General features: G+C 43.3%; 1 protein-coding gene across 1 annotated transcript in view; it reads right to left on the bottom strand.

Annotated features, from left to right (window-relative positions):
• LOC144752450 (uncharacterized) overlaps positions 1-17492 on the bottom strand; it is a 198336-nt gene that overhangs the window by 166982 nt on the left and 13862 nt on the right. The gene's annotated exons all lie outside the window — the stretch shown is intronic.

Below are 17492 nucleotides of genomic sequence, written 5' to 3'. Positions count from 1 at the left end.
ATAGACTTAAATGAAGCACACAGAGACAACTTGACCTGTTCTTTACATGAACAAGAAAAAATATTTTTAAACATGGCAGAGAAAAGAAGGGAGAGTTTCCAAAGAAAGGCAAATGACAAGAGACAGAAAACTCCTAAATGGGCTGAAAATATGGAAGGCACCTCAAATGGTGGGAGTGGTCCTGCTCTGTTGCTGGATTTCGAAGGAAAGGGAAACTTTGTCTTCATCGCGAGAAGACTAGTTATTATAATAACATTTTCATTGGTTCCAGTCAATGTGAACACAATTACAAGGTAATTGGAGGTTGGGGTTTCAAAAATGGGTCAGAACCTCTGTTTCCCGGAATTTATTATATATGTGGAAACAAGGCTTATTTCAAATTGCCGGATCACTGGTATGGAAGCTGCTACTTTGGCATTGTTTTCCCGAAAATATACCATGTGAAAGAAATTGCTGGAAGCAATGAAAACACTAATGGCTTAGTGCGTAGTAGAAGAGAAAGTGTAGGTGAAATAATGGGTAGTATTTTTAGTGCACTGATACCTGGAGTGGGAGTGGTTCTGAACACTCACAGAATTTGCAAATTATCCACAATATTGGATGTGTTGTCTACTGACACAGCTCATGGATTCCTGCTGGTCAATACCGAAATGGTTGCGATCAGATCAATGGTTTTGCAGAACAGACTTGCGCTAGACACCTTATTAGCAAAAGAGGGCGGAATCTGCCGGATGCTGAAGGCGCAACATTGTTGCACTTACATACCGGACAAAAGTGTACAGATCAAAAGATATGTGAAAAACATTACTAATTTGGAAAAAGAACTCAAACCACTGGAGGTTGACCGTGCCTGGAAGAGACTTGTCGATGGTCTCTCCAATGTAGGTCATTGGTTTGCTAATTTAGGTAGAAGTTTATTGTTTAAGGTACTGATGCCAATTGGAGTGATAGGTCTCATCCTTTTCCTCATATTTGTCTGTTGCAAATGTCGCAAACACACAAAGAAATACACGGTGAATAGAAGGGGTGTGAAGCGGAGTGTGGATGAGCTTGAATTTGAAGAGATGAATAATCAGATTTACAAAAAGGTGAAAAATTCTCACCCTGATAAAGATGTGAAAGAGAAATTGAATCGCTTGTTGGAAGAGATTGAGATGCATAAGGTGTGAGAAAAGTTGGCATCTGGTTCCATTTTTGTTTGTGATGATAGTAAATATCATCAAAGAGGGGATTGATAGAGCAAGAATTTGCATGTTACGCAACTTGCTTGAGTCATGAACCTCGAATCTGTCATAACCCGGTAACAAAATTGTATGTTGTACTAAATTTCCTTTATTTTTCTATATACATGTATCCTAGGGATGCTTGCCTATGTGTTTTACTAATACGATTAATTTGTGTTTCTAAAATTGGCCGCCGTTTAGAATATTGCTTCTGCGCATGCGTTAGTCACACTCACGTGACGTGACGTAGTTGTGATTTGGAGGGAAAGGGTGCGCATGCGTAATAGCCACAAGATGGATGCTTGTGTAATAACATGGTGAAGCTTGTGCAGATGCTCTCGTGTTATTGTGTATTGCACTAAACCATAACTGCATAGTATATTTTTATAGTGATAAATCATAAGTATTTATTTTTACAACAATGGAGAGAGAGAGGGAAAAATAATAATGCTAGGCACTATGTGAGGTGGGAACTCCTGGTCCCCCAATTAATCTAGAAAAAACAATGGAGGAGTAACCCCTCGTGGGTAGGGAGAAAAATAACTCTCTAATAATGAGCACAAGAGCTCTGGTTAGCAAATTTTGCCCCAACCTGTTACTGGATAAGGCATATCCTTATAGAAGACCCCTCACTCACCAACCTGGTTGGTGACATGCTTCATCATTGGGGTCCCACCCCATAAGCCGAGTGCCTACGGGGTGTGCTGCGACACCTGATTACAGTGGAGCTGGTTTCGTTTTTATGTGTTCAAGACTATCAAAAAATGTGTATTAAAAAGGGCCAACACTACTCACTTCAAGTATTTATTCTTGAGCGCTTGAACCCTTAGTAAAAATCAAGTGTGGCACCTTTGCCTAATTAGGAAGGCTTTGGTGTCAGAAAGTCGTGTTAAAATATATAAAAATAGCGAAAGTGTGCTATGTGAATGTGAATATACAAAATTATTGTTTAAAAAGGTCTACATGTTTCAACCCATACATGGATTCAAGGGTTTTCGTCAGGACCGTAGGTGATTTGAACTGGGTGGTCCGCCCGCGCTAAGGAGCGTCCTGCCCTAGTGCAATTTAGAGATCGGAAATAAGGATCTAAAAACCTGTGAAAAGACAGGGAAACAAAAAACAGGAAGGGGTCACACACAGGGGTAGACAAAATGGATTGTACCACATATAACATATATATTCATGATCATTAGGACAATCATAATATCCACGTGTGGAATCATACCAGCATATCGCTATTGTGATTAGAACATATCTATTGCGTGGGTGGCAACAGAAATATAGTGATAAAATGCCGGGAGGTGCCTTTCAATCAAAGGGCAGCCGCCAAATGAGGGGTGTCGATATGGTTTGGCGTCTGTAATACGTGAAAAACAGGGGTCGATAAATGGGAGAGTGACCTATTAGCGTGCTGCGCTGTGATCGGCTGCCAAATAGATGTGAGCAGTCGTGAGAAAAACCGTCTCAATGGTATTGGGGCGGCTAGATTGTGCTTACGCTTGGAAGCGAAAGTCTCGCTTCATAGGCACCAGCGTAACCAAGTTGACAGGATTCCGTCTCCTGTAGATTAAAAATAACAACAAGTATCCAGTGTTAGCGCTTTGGCAAAAGCGCTTTGACAGTCGAATATTGCCCCAAGCAAAATTACGGGTGATCGTTCCCGCATAGCGATCCTTCAAGTGTACTTACTTGTCGCTTCTGTTCATCAGACCGATTAACCTACTTGGTTCTTGCTCGGCGTGCCCCGTGGAGTGTCTCCGGTGTCTGTTTGCCGGTGATGTGAACACTTCCTCGTTGGGCGTGGCCGGGTCACGTGTGGTGAGCACGTGATCCGGAGGTGGCCAATCACAGTGTTCAGTGAACACTGTTGTAGGACAACCCCAAGTAAAGCAATGTTTACTTCGCCATGGTAACGGTTGTAATGCTCTAAGGCGGACAGCGCTCGCTTAGCTGAGTCATAGTTCTAGGGTATTTTTAACGTGTTTCTGAGCAAAAGCATAGATGTGAATGGGGAATATTTACAAGGTGTTAAGTGTACAGAGAATACCTTCAGGGCATTGGAAAACAGGCAAAGTTGCCGTTTGGAGGCTTTTGTAAACCGGAACAGGCATAGGATAACTCCATGTGGTGGGTCTGGATTCCAACATGCTCTCTTATGTCAATACATTGTTCCACGGGATATTATCGTTTAAGCCGGTTTTGTGCGTGGAAAGTCTGTAGACCCATCTCTGTTCCTTCTCGTATAGGCGTTTGTCTAGGTTTGTACCAGGTTGTACTTGTTCGATTATTGTCCATTTTATGTCATCAGCAGTGTGACCTACCGATAAAAAATGTTCAGTAAGCTTTGTATTTGTCTTTTTGCACCTGATGGTGCTCCTGTGCTCTCCGATGCGAAGTTTTATTTTTCTACTGGTCATTCCTATATAATGCAAGTCGCATGGACATGTCAATCTGTAGATGACATTCTCGCTATTGCAGTTAGTCTGCCCTCTTATTGTCCACACTTTGTTGGGTTCCAACAGTAGTGTTTTTGTATTTGTGGTGAAGGGGCAGACACTGCAACTTCCGCATTTATAGTGACCAGTTACCTTAGGTAGACCCCAGAGATTAGTTTGTGTTTCTTTTCTAGGGTGTAACGCTAGGGGTCTGGTATTGACTACTGCATCTTTTATGCTTCGTGCTCTTTTGAAAGATAATAAAGGTTTGTTCCATCTTAGATTGCCTGTGTTCAGAATGTTCCAGTGTTTTTTTATTATTCTTGATACGTCATTGGATATAGTGTTATATGTTGTAACACACGTCAAAGGTATCTCTTCCGGGACCCTTTCTTTTGGTTCCAAGAGCGCTGCGCGAGGCTGATTACGAGCTCGCTTCTGGCTTTTCTGGAGGATTCTGTTTGGGTAACCTCTGTTTTGAAGTTTCTGAGAAAGGTCTTTGGCTTGGCTCTTGTAGTCATTTAGTTCACTACAATTCCTACGGATTCTAAGGTATTGCCCGTATGGTAAATTTTCGCGTAGGGGTCTGGGGTGAAAGCTTTCAAAACGGAGGAGGTTATTTTTGGCAGTAGGTTTATAATGGGTAATAGTAGTCAATTTCCCATCTTTTTTTGTGATTTTTACGTCTAGGAAGACCAGGGTGTCACTGTTTTTTTCATATGTGAACTTTAGGTGATTGTCTCGAGTGTTTATCCAGTTGAAGAAAGAGGTTAGTGACTCCTCTGAGCCTTTCCAAATGGTTAGCACATCGTCGATGTACCTACGCCATATCAGGAGATTAGAGCTATAGGGGTTTGTATCGCTGAGGATGTATTTCTCTTCAAAGTCAAATACATACAAACCCACTATGCTTGGAGCAAAAGAACTGCCCATGGATGTCCCACCTGTTTGTAGGAATATTTGACCTTCAAACTCGAAATAATTCCTTTTTAGTGCTAGCCTTGCACACTCGAGGATAAAGTTTTTGGGTGTCCTTGATGTCCATGTTTCCTTCTCTAGAGCTCTTTCTAGTACTTCCAGCGTTGCATCCTGAGGGATGCTGGTGTACAGGCTCTCAATGTCAAAACTCACCAGGATGGTGTCATTATCCACAGTGAGTTGGTCAAGGATTTGTAAGAGACTCTTTGTGTCCTGTAGGTATGTGCTGGTTCTTTGCACCATGGCTTTGAAAAAAACGTCACAAAATTGTGACAGTGGTTCGAGGACTGATTCCAAACCAGAGACGATGGGTCTACCTGGCGGTGGTGTCCTGTTTTTATGTATCTTGGGGAGGGTGTAAAAGTAGGGGATTTTGCCTTCGCTTTTGCAAAGGAAATTTGCCTCCTGTTTCGATATGAACCCCTCTGTTTCTGCATATTCCACTAGCGATGTTATCTCGCTTTTCAAGTCTTCTGTGGGATACACTGGTAGTCTCCGATAACTGTTGTCATCTGCTAGAAGTCGCAGACATTCGGTTTGATAAGCTGTGCGATCTTGCACAACAATTCCTCCGCCTTTGTCCGCAGGTTTTATTACAATTGTTTCACAATTCCGCAGAGTTTCGAGGGCGACCCTTTCCTGATTGGTCAGGTTCATGAATTGTTTCTTAGGTTTAGTGTTCTCAATTTCATTGAAAACTGCCTGCTCGAAAGTGGAAACTTCCACAGGTATCAAGTGTGGCGGAGGGGTGAAAGTGGCTTTGTTTCTCAGACCCGTTTCGTTAGGATCTGGATTCTCCTCAGAGATTGGTCTTTTTTCGAAGAAAGCTTTTAGTTTAAGTTTTCTAAAAAAGGAGGAGAGTTCACAGTGAAGTCTGAATTTGTCCAGATTCGCTGTCGGGACAAATCCTAAGCCTTTATTCAGAACTGATTCTTCGTCTGTGCTCAGTGGTCTACTTGCGAGGTTGGTTATTAGGTTTTCCGGTTGCTCGGTCCTGCCTGTTGCGGTCTGGGCTTGTTCTGATTCGCACTCGGATCTTCCGCTGCCCAGTGTACATGTGCTCCCTGGTTTTGATTTCTTCGTTTTCCCCTTCCCCTTCCGCCCGGTATAAAAAAGGGGGTGTGTATGGGTTTGGTTGAAAAAATGGCTGCTGGAACGGTGGTTGCCAGCCATACATTGGCATATTTTGTGGGTGGTAGTATGGATCAGGTGGTCCTTGCATTGGTACCGGTGCGTAATGTGACCAGTTCCCTTGACCTCTACCCCGTCCTCTCCCTCTTGGTTTGGAATTACTTCCTCCAGAATTTGTACTCGAATTAGAAGTATTGCTTGAGGCATTACTGGAGGCATCTGAGGTATCTTCTCCTTTAGATTGAGGGGTAAACTCTGGGTCAGAGTATGGGTATGCCTTGGTATAAGAGAATTTCTTTAGATCCTTCTGGAACTTTTGTACTTTTTGCTGGGTCAAATTGTCTTTATAGTCTGTCATTTCCTTGTTTAATTCATCCAGTTTTTTCTTAAAGCCTGTAATCGTAGTTTTCATGTGGCTTTCTGTCACCTGGATCTCTACTTGTATTTTTTCGGACAGTCTTAAGGCTGTCTTTAATATCAAAACGATCCAATCGTGCGTGCAGTGCCATGCTATGGCCGCCCAGTCCTTACGAAAAGCTTCGTCTTCAAGAAAAATGCGTGGTGCATTTGAAACCAATAGCCCTTTAGGAGCCATACTGTTACTCAAGTATTCTTTTAGAATTGTCCCATGCAAGATGGTCCTGATTCTATTTCTTTTCATCTCTGTAAGATTCTCCCAATCTTTTGTTGTTGAAATACTTTGTGCTATATTAGCATCTGCGAACACGGATAGGTCACTCATGATCTCATCGACCTCTGCAGAGGTATATGATAGACCCTGGTTTTCGGCCATGTTGCCAAAGGGTTTGGCAAATGTAGTGTGGTGTCTTATGTGTTTTATCCAACTCTCGCAGCTGCGCGCTGCCTAAATCTTTACAACAATGGAGAGAGAGAGGGAAAAATAATAATGCTAGGCACTATGTGAGGTGGGAACTCCTGGTCCCCCAATTAATCTAGAAAAAACAATGGAGGAGTAACCCCTCGTGGGTAGGGAGAAAAATAACTCTCTAATAATGAGCACAAGAGCTCTGGTTAGCAAATTTTGCCCCAACCTGTTACTGGATAAGGCATATCCTTATAGAAGACCCCTCACTCACCAACCTGGTTGGTGACATGCTTCATCATTGGGGTCCCACCCCATAAGCCGAGTGCCTACGGGGTGTGCTGCGACACCTGATTACAGTGGAGCTGGTTTCGTTTTTATGTGTTCAAGACTATCAAAAAATGTGTATTAAAAAGGGCCAACACTACTCACTTCAAGTATTTATTCTTGAGCGCTTGAACCCTTAGTAAAAATCAAGTGTGGCACCTTTGCCTAATTAGGAAGGCTTTGGTGTCAGAAAGTCGTGTTAAAATATATAAAAATAGCGAAAGTGTGCTATGTGAATGTGAATATACAAAATTATTGTTTAAAAAGGTCTACATGTTTCAACCCATACATGGATTCAAGGGTTTTCGTCAGGACCGTAGGTGATTTGAACTGGGTGGTCCGCCCGCGCTAAGGAGCATCCTGCCCTAGTGCAATTTAGAGATCGTAAATAAGGATCTCGTGCAAAAAGGTGCGTTTTTCACTTTTGGAAAAAAACCTGTGAAAAGACAGGGAAACAAAAAACAGGAAGGGGTCACACACAGGGGTAGACAAAATGGATTGTACCACATATAACATATATATTCATGATCATTAGGACAATCATAATATCCACGTGTGGAATCATACCAGCATATCGCTATTGTGATTAGAACATATCTATTGCGTGGGTGGCAACAGAAATATAGTGATAAAATGCCGGGAGGTGCCTTTCAATCAAAGGGCAGCCGCCAAATGAGGGGTGTCGATATGGTTTGGCGTCTGTAATACGTGAAAAACAGGGGTCGATAAATGGGAGAGTGACCTATTAGCGTGCTGCGCTGTGATCGGCTGCCAAATAGATGTGAGCAGTCGTGAGAAAAACCGTCTCAATGGTATTGGGGCGGCTAGATTGTGCTTACGCTTGGAAGCGAAAGTCTCGCTTCATAGGCACCAGCGTAACCAAGTTCACAGGATTCCGTCTCCTGTAGATTAAAAATAACAACAAGTATCCAGTGTTAGCGCTTTGGCAAAAGCGCTTTGACAGTCGAATATTGCCCCAAGCAAAATTACGGGTGATCGTTCCCGCATAGCGATCCTTCAAGTGTACTTACTTGTCGCTTCTGTTCATCAGACCGATTAACCTACTTGGTTCTTGCTCGGCGTGCCCCGTGGAGTGTCTCCGGTGTCTGTTTGCCGGTGATGTGAACACTTCCTCGTTGGGCGTGGCTGGGTCACGTGTGGTGAGCACGTGATCCGGAGGTGGCCAATCACAGTGTTCAGTGAACACTGTTGTAGGACAACCCCAAGTAAAGCAATGTTTACTTCGCCATGGTAACGGTTGTAATGCTCTAAGGCGGACAGCGCTCGCTTAGCTGAGTCATAGTTCTAGGGTATTTTTAACGTGTTTCTGAGCAAAAGCATAGATGTGAATGGGGAATATTTACAAGGTCTTAAGTGTACAGAGAATACCTTCAGGGCATTGGAAAACAGGCAAAGTTGCCGTTTGGAGGCTTTTGTAAACCGGAACAGGCATAGGATAACTCCATGTGGTGGGTCTGGATTCCAACATGCTCTCTTATGTCAATACATTGTTCCACGGGATATTATCGTTTAAGCCGGTTTTGTGCGTGGAAAGTCTGTAGACCCATCTCTGTTCCTTCTCGTATAGGCGTTTGTCTAGGTTTGTACCAGGTTGTACTTGTTCGATTATTGTCCATTTTATGTCATCAGCAGTGTGACCTACCGATAAAAAATGTTCAGTAAGCTTTGTATTTGTCTTTTTGCACCTAGACGTAAAAATCACAAAAAAAGATGGGAAATTGACTACTATTACCCATTATAAACCTACTGCCAAAAATAACCTCCTCCGTTTTGAAAGCTTTCACCCCAGACCCCTACGCGAAAATTTACCATACGGGCAATACCTTAGAATCCGTAGGAATTGTAGTGAACTAAATGACTACAAGAGCCAAGCCAAAGACCTTTCTCAGAAACTTCAAAACAGAGGTTACCCAAACAGAATCCTCCAGAAAAGCCAGAAGCGAGCTCGTAATCAGCCTCGCGCAGCGCTCTTGGAACCAAAAGAAAGGGTCCCGGAAGAGATACCTTTGACGTGTGTTACAACATATAACACTATATCCAATGACGTATCAAGAATAATAAAAAAACACTGGAACATTCTGAACACAGGCAATCTAAGATGGAACAAACCTTTATTCTCTTTCAAAAGAGCACGAAGCATAAAAGATGCAGTAGTCAATACCAGACCCCTAGCGTTACACCCTAGAAAAGAAACACAAACTAATCTCTGGGGTCTACCTAAGGTAACTGGTCACTATAAATGCGGAAGTTGCAGTGTCTGCCCCTTCACCACAAATACAAAAACACTACTGTTGGAACCCAACAAAGTGTGGACAATAAGAGGGCAGACTAACTGCAATAGCGAGAATGTCATCTACAGATTGACATGTCCATGCGACTTGCATTATATAGGAATGACCAGTAGAAAAATAAAACTTCGCATCGGAGAGCACAGGAGCACCATCAGGTGCAAAAAGACAAATACAAAGCTTACTGAACATTTTTTATCGGTAGGTCACACTGCTGATGACATAAAATGGACAATAATCGAACAAGTACAACCTGGTACAAACCTAGACAAACGCCTATACGAGAAGGAACAGAGATGGGTCTACAGACTTTCCACGCACAAAACCGGCTTAAACGATAATATCCCGTGGAACAATGTATTGACATAAGAGAGCATGTTGGAATCCAGACCCACCACATGGAGTTATCCTATGCCTGTTCCGGTTTACAAAAGCCTCCAAACGGCAACTTTGCCTGTTTTCCAATGCCCTGAAGGTATTCTCTGTACACTTAACACCTTGTAAATATTCCCCATTCACATCTATGCTTTTGCTCAGAAACACGTTAAAAATACCCTAGAACTATGACTCAGCTAAGCGAGCGCTGGCCGCCTTAGAGCATTACAACCGTTACCATGGCGAAGTAAACATTGCTTTACTTGGGGTTGTCCTACAACAGTGTTCACTGAACACTGTGATTGGCCACCTCCGGATCACGTGCTCACCACACGTGACCCGGCCACGCCCAACGAGGAAGTGTTCACATCACCGGCAAACAGACACCGGAGACACTCCACGGGGCACGCCGAGCAAGAACCAAGTAGGTTAATCGGTCTGATGAACAGAAGCGACAAGTAAGTACACTTGAAGGATCGCTATGCGGGAACGATCACCCGTAATTTTGCTTGGGGCAATATTCGACTGTCAAAGCGCTTTTGCCAAAGCGCTAACACTGGATACTTGTTGTTATTTTTAATCTACAGGAGACGGAATCCTGTCAACTTGGTTACGCTGGTGCCTATGAAGCGAGACTTTCGCTTCCAAGCGTAAGCACAATCTAGCCGCCCCAATACCATTGAGACGGTTTTTCTCACGACTGCTCACATCTATTTGGCAGCCGATCACAGCGCAGCACGCTAATAGGTCACTCTCCCATTTATCGACCCCTGTTTTTCACGTATTACAGACGCCAAACCATATCGACACCCCTCATTTGGTGGCTGCCCTTTGATTGAAAGGCACCTCCCGGCATTTTATCACTATATTTCTGTTGCCACCCACGCAATAGATATGTTCTAATCACAATAGCGATATGCTGGTATGATTCCACACGTGGATATTATGATTGTCCTAATGATCATGAATATATATGTTATATGTGGTACAATCCATTTTGTCTACCCCTGTGTGTGACCCCTTCCTGTTTTTTGTTTCCCTGTCTTTTCACAGGTTTTTTTCCAAAAGTGAAAAACGCACCTTTTTGCACGAGATCCTTATTTACGATCTCTAAATTGCACTAGGGCAGGACGCTCCTTAGCGCGGGCGGACCACCCAGTTCAAATCACCTACGGTCCTGACGAAAACCCTTGAATCCATGTATGGGTTGAAACATGTAGACCTTTTTAAACAATAATTTTGTATATTCACATTCACATAGCACACTTTCGCTATTTTTATATATTTTAACACGACTTTCTGACACCAAAGCCTTCCTAATTAGGCAAAGGTGCCACACTTGATTTTTACTAAGGGTTCAAGCGCTCAAGAATAAATACTTGAAGTGAGTAGTGTTGGCCCTTTTTAATACACATTTTTTGATAGTCTTGAACACATAAAAACGAAACCAGCTCCACTGTAATCAGGTGTCGCAGCACACCCCGTAGGCACTCGGCTTATGGGGTGGGACCCCAATGATGAAGCATGTCACCAACCAGGTTGGTGAGTGAGGGGTCTTCTATAAGGATATGCCTTATCCAGTAACAGGTTGGGGCAAAATTTGCTAACCAGAGCTCTTGTGCTCATTATTAGAGAGTTATTTTTCTCCCTACCCACGAGGGGTTACTCCTCCATTGTTTTTTCTAGATTAATTGGGGGACCAGGAGTTCCCACCTCACATAGTGCCTAGCATTATTATTTTTCCCTCTCTCTCTCCATTGTTGTAAAGATTTAGGCAGCGCGCAGCTGCGAGAGTTGGATAAAACACATAAGACACCACACTACATTTGCCAAACCCTTTGGCAACATGGCCGAAAACCAGGGTCTATCATATACCTCTGCAGAGGTCGATGAGATCATGAGTGACCTATCCGTGTTCGCAGATGCTAATATAGCACAAAGTATTTCAACAACAAAAGATTGGGAGAATCTTACAGAGATGAAAAGAAATAGAATCAGGACCATCTTGCATGGGACAATTCTAAAAGAATACTTGAGTAACAGTATGGCTCCTAAAGGGCTATTGGTTTCAAATGCACCACGCATTTTTCTTGAAGACGAAGCTTTTCGTAAGGACTGGGCGGCCATAGCATGGCACTGCACGCACGATTGGATCGTTTTGATATTAAAGACAGCCTTAAGACTGTCTGAAAAAATACAAGTCGAGATCCAGGTGACAGAAAGCCACATGAAAACTACGATTACAGGCTTTAAGAAAAAACTGGATGAATTAAACAAGGAAATGACAGACTATAAAGACAATTTGACCCAGCAAAAAGTACAAAAGTTCCAGAAGGATCTAAAGAAATTCTCTTATACCAAGGCATACCCATACTCTGACCCAGAGTTTACCCCTCAATCTAAAGGAGAAGATACCTCAGATGCCTCCAGTAATGCCTCAAGCAATACTTCTAATTCGAGTACAAATTCTGGAGGAAGTAATTCCAAACCAAGAGGGAGAGGACGGGGTAGAGGTCAAGGGAACTGGTCACATTACGCACCGGTACCAATGCAAGGACCACCTGATCCATACTACCACCCACAAAATATGCCAATGTATGGCTGGCAACCACCGTTCCAGCAGCCATTTTTTCAACCAAACCCATACACACCCCCTTTTTTATACCGGGGCGGAAGGGGAAGGGGAAAACGAAGAAATCAAAACCAGGGAGCACATGTACACTGGGCAGCGGAAGATCCGAGTGCGAATCAGAACAAGCCCAGACCGCAACAGGCAGGACCGAGCAACCGGAAAACCTAATAACCAACCTCGCAAGTAGACCACTGAGCACAGACGAAGAATCAGTTCTGAATAAAGGCTTAGGATTTGTCCCGACAGCGAATCTGGACAAATTCAGACTTCACTGTGAACTCTCCTCCTTTTTTAGAAAACTTAAACTAAAAGCTTTCTTCGAAAAAAGACCAATCTCTGAGGAGAATCCAGATCCTAACGAAACGGGTCTGAGAAACAAAGCCACTTTCACCCCTCCGCCACACTTGATACCTGTGGAAGTTTCCACTTTCGAGCAGGCAGTTTTCAATGAAATTGAGAACACTAAACCTAAGAAACAATTCATGAACCTGACCAATCAGGAAAGGGTCGCCCTCGAAACTCTGCGGAATTGTGAAACAATTGTAATAAAACCTGCGGACAAAGGCGGAGGAATTGTTGTGCAAGATCGCACAGCTTATCAAACCGAATGTCTGCGACTTCTAGCAGATGACAACAGTTATCGGAGACTACCAGTGGATCCCACAGAAGACTTGAAAAGCGAGATAACATCGCTAGTGGAATATGCAGAAACAGAGGGGTTCATATCGAAACAGGAGGCAAATTTCCTTTGCAAAAGCGAAGGCAAAATCCCCTACTTTTACACCCTCCCCAAGATACATAAAAACAGGACACCACCGCCAGGTAGACCCATCGTCTCTGGTTTGGGATCAGTCCTCGAACCACTGTCACAATTTTGTGACGTTTTTTTCAAAGCCATGGTGCAAAGAACCAGCACATACCTACAGGACACAAAGAGTCTCTTACAAATCCTTGACCAACTCACTGTGGATAATGACACCATCCTGGTGAGTTTTGACATTGAGAGCCTGTACACCAGCATCCCTCAGGATGCAACGCTGGAAGTACTAGAAAGAGCTCTAGAGAAGGAAACATGGACATCAAGGACACCCAAAAACTTTATCCTCGAGTGTGCAAGGCTAGCACTAAAAAGGAATTATTTCGAGTTTGAAGGTCAAATATTCCTACAAACAGGTGGGACATCCATGGGCAGTTCTTTTGCTCCAAGCATAGCGGGTTTGTATGTATTTGACTTTGAAGAGAAATACATCCTCAGCGATAAAAACCCCTATAGCTCTAATCTCCTGATATGGCGTAGGTACATCGACGATGTGCTAACCATTTGGAAAGGCTCAGAGGAGTCACTAACCTCTTTCTTCAACTGGATAAACACTCGAGACAATCACCTAAAGTTCACATATGAAAAAAACAGTGACACCCTGGTCTTCCTAGACGTAAAAATCACAAAAAAAGATGGGAAATTGACTACTATTACCCATTATAAACCTACTGCCAAAAATAACCTCCTCCGTTTTGAAAGCTTTCACCCCAGACCCCTACGCGAAAATTTACCATACGGGCAATACCTTAGAATCCGTAGGAATTGTAGTGAACTAAATGACTACAAGAGCCAAGCCAAAGACCTTTCTCAGAAACTTCAAAACAGAGGTTACCCAAACAGAATCCTCCAGAAAAGCCAGAAGCGAGCTCGTAATCAGCCTCGCGCAGCGCTCTTGGAACCAAAAGAAAGGGTCCCGGAAGAGATACCTTTGACGTGTGTTACAACATATAACACTATATCCAATGACGTATCAAGAATAATAAAAAAACACTGGAACATTCTGAACACAGGCAATCTAAGATGGAACAAACCTTTATTCTCTTTCAAAAGAGCACGAAGCATAAAAGATGCAGTAGTCAATACCAGACCCCTAGCGTTACACCCTAGAAAAGAAACACAAACTAATCTCTGGGGTCTACCTAAGGTAACTGGTCACTATAAATGCGGAAGTTGCAGTGTCTGCCCCTTCACCACAAATACAAAAACACTACTGTTGGAACCCAACAAAGTGTGGACAATAAGAGGGCAGACTAACTGCAATAGCGAGAATGTCATCTACAGATTGACATGTCCATGCGACTTGCATTATATAGGAATGACCAGTAGAAAAATAAAACTTCGCATCGGAGAGCACAGGAGCACCATCAGGTGCAAAAAGACAAATACAAAGCTTACTGAACATTTTTTATCGGTAGGTCACACTGCTGATGACATAAAATGGACAATAATCGAACAAGTACAACCTGGTACAAACCTAGACAAACGCCTATACGAGAAGGAACAGAGATGGGTCTACAGACTTTCCACGCACAAAACCGGCTTAAACGATAATATCCCGTGGAACAATGTATTGACATAAGAGAGCATGTTGGAATCCAGACCCACCACATGGAGTTATCCTATGCCTGTTCCGGTTTACAAAAGCCTCCAAACGGCAACTTTGCCTGTTTTCCAATGCCCTGAAGGTATTCTCTGTACACTTAACACCTTGTAAATATTCCCCATTCACATCTATGCTTTTGCTCAGAAACACGTTAAAAATACCCTAGAACTATGACTCAGCTAAGTGAGCGCTGTCCGCCTTAGAGCATTACAACCGTTACCATGGCGAAGTAAACATTGCTTTACTTGGGGTTGTCCTACAACAGTGTTCACTGAACACTGTGATTGGCCACCTCCGGATCACGTGCTCACCACACGTGACCCGGCCACGCCCAACGAGGAAGTGTTCACATCACCGGCAAACAGACACCGGAGACACTCCACGGGGCACGCCGAGCAAGAACCAAGTAGGTTAATCGGTCTGATGAACAGAAGCGACAAGTAAGTACACTTGAAGGATCGCTATGCGGGAACGATCACCCGTAATTTTGCTTGGGGCAATATTCGACTGTCAAAGCGCTTTTGCCAAAGCGCTAACACTGGATACTTGTTGTTATTTTTAATCTACAGGAGACGGAATCCTGTCAACTTGGTTACGCTGGTGCCTATGAAGCGAGACTTTCGCTTCCAAGCGTAAGCACAATCTAGCCGCCCCAATACCATTGAGACGGTTTTTCTCACGACTGCTCACATCTATTTGGCAGCCGATCACAGCGCAGCACGCTAATAGGTCACTCTCCCATTTATCGACCCCTGTTTTTCACGTATTACAGACGCCAAACCATATCGACACCCCTCATTTGGCGGCTGCCCTTTGATTGAAAGGCACCTCCCGGCATTTTATCACTATATTTCTGTTGCCACCCACGCAATAGATATGTTCTAATCACAATAGCGATATGCTGGTATGATTCCACACGTGGATATTATGATTGTCCTAATGATCATGAATATATATGTTATATGTGGTACAATCCATTTTGTCTACCCCTGTGTGTGACCCCTTCCTGTTTTTTGTTTCCCTGTCTTTTCACAGGTTTTTTTCCAAAAGTGAAAAACGCACCTTTTTGCACGAGATCCTTATTTACGATCTCTAAATTGCACTAGGGCAGGACGCTCCTTAGCGCGGGCGGACCACCCAGTTCAAATCACCTACGGTCCTGACGAAAACCCTTGAATCCATGTATGGGTTGAAACATGTAGACCTTTTTAAACAATAATTTTGTATATTCACATTCACATAGCACACTTTCGCTATTTTTATATATTTTAACACGACTTTCTGACACCAAAGCCTTCCTAATTAGGCAAAGGTGCCACACTTGATTTTTACTAAGGGTTCAAGCGCTCAAGAATAAATACTTGAAGTGAGTAGTGTTGGCCCTTTTTAATACACATTTTTTGATAGTCTTGAACACATAAAAACGAAACCAGCTCCACTGTAATCAGGTGTCGCAGCACACCCCGTAGGCACTCGGCTTATGGGGTGGGACCCCAATGATGAAGCATGTCACCAACCAGGTTGGTGAGTGAGGGGTCTTCTATAAGGATATGCCTTATCCAGTAACAGGTTGGGGCAAAATTTGCTAACCAGAGCTCTTGTGCTCATTATTAGAGAGTTATTTTTCTCCCTACCCACGAGGGGTTACTCCTCCATTGTTTTTTCTCCATAAATCATAAGTACACAATCATGTTATGTAGTTTATTCATTTATTTCTATGTTTTAATTTGTTTTCGCTTACTTTTCATGTGCCGTGATAAACGGGGGGTCCGAATGGGTCGAGAGCCATCTTGAAGGTCTCTTCCGCGCATGACCGCGCAGCCCAGGGAGCAATAGCCTTGAGCGGTGGAACTCAGCCAGCTGGCAGCCACAGACAAGATGCTCCTGAGAAAGCCACCTCTGACCCAGGAGGATGGAGAAATTGTGTTCCTAACTTGCTACATTGTAAATTCTCTATTGTATTCTGTGTTACTTGTCTGTGGGAAACATAAACTGGCTAGGCGGTCCCCTAGAATGTAAATCAGGCCTTAGAAAAGTGTTTTCTGATTGGTGTGTTAACCTAGCCTACTTTGGGACCAATCGAAATTGGGGATTCTGACACTTTGCAACATTGGGGGGTGGTACACTGACCCGAAAACAGTATATCTAGCCTAGGTTTAGCTATAGAATTTGTCCGACTTGTCTGAATAGCTGACCTGTCACTGACCCAACGCACTCAATAGGTGACTGAATTTACAGAGCGCTGCGGAGCACTCTGTCCGAATTTGACCATAGACTTTGAAGGTTTTACTAAACCTTAAGTGCTGGCGGAGCACTTTGCTGGGGAGTTCGCTAACCCAATCGGGGTTCTGACTGATAGCTGCAGAGAGGGTGGAGCGCAGGCGTTGCTTCCGAACTGCGGGTGCTGGTCGTGCCTTGGTGGTCCTGTCCTGATCCTTATCTGGGTTTCCTGTCCTGTCCTGGGTTGTCCATTCTGCACCTGCTGTCCCATTGATGACTGCTATTCCTTGGGGTATTTCCTGTCCTTGACTGATCCGTTGCCAGGGTTGGTTTCCACACCATTCTAGGTAAATATATAGATAGGGCTAAGAACTCTATACTGCACCTTTCTATTTTTCTGTCTTTGCTTCAATAAAGACATACCTTGCACATGTTATATTTTCCATGCTTTCCGCAGTCTGCTATATGAAAACCTATTGCATTTTATTCTCATAGTATGTTCCTTTGTTATCCTACTGTTTAAAGAAAATTCTCTCCATACTGTTTATGAAATTAGATGTGGTTTATATTTTTCTCCTGAATTCTATTTTGAAATAATGACATTAGAATATTAGCG

The sequence above is a fragment of the Lissotriton helveticus genome, chromosome 5_1 (assembly GCF_964261635.1).
Source record: "Lissotriton helveticus chromosome 5_1, aLisHel1.1, whole genome shotgun sequence".
Taxonomy (NCBI): Eukaryota; Metazoa; Chordata; class Amphibia; order Caudata; family Salamandridae; genus Lissotriton; species Lissotriton helveticus.
This window is presented reverse-complemented; position numbering and strand designations above follow the sequence as displayed.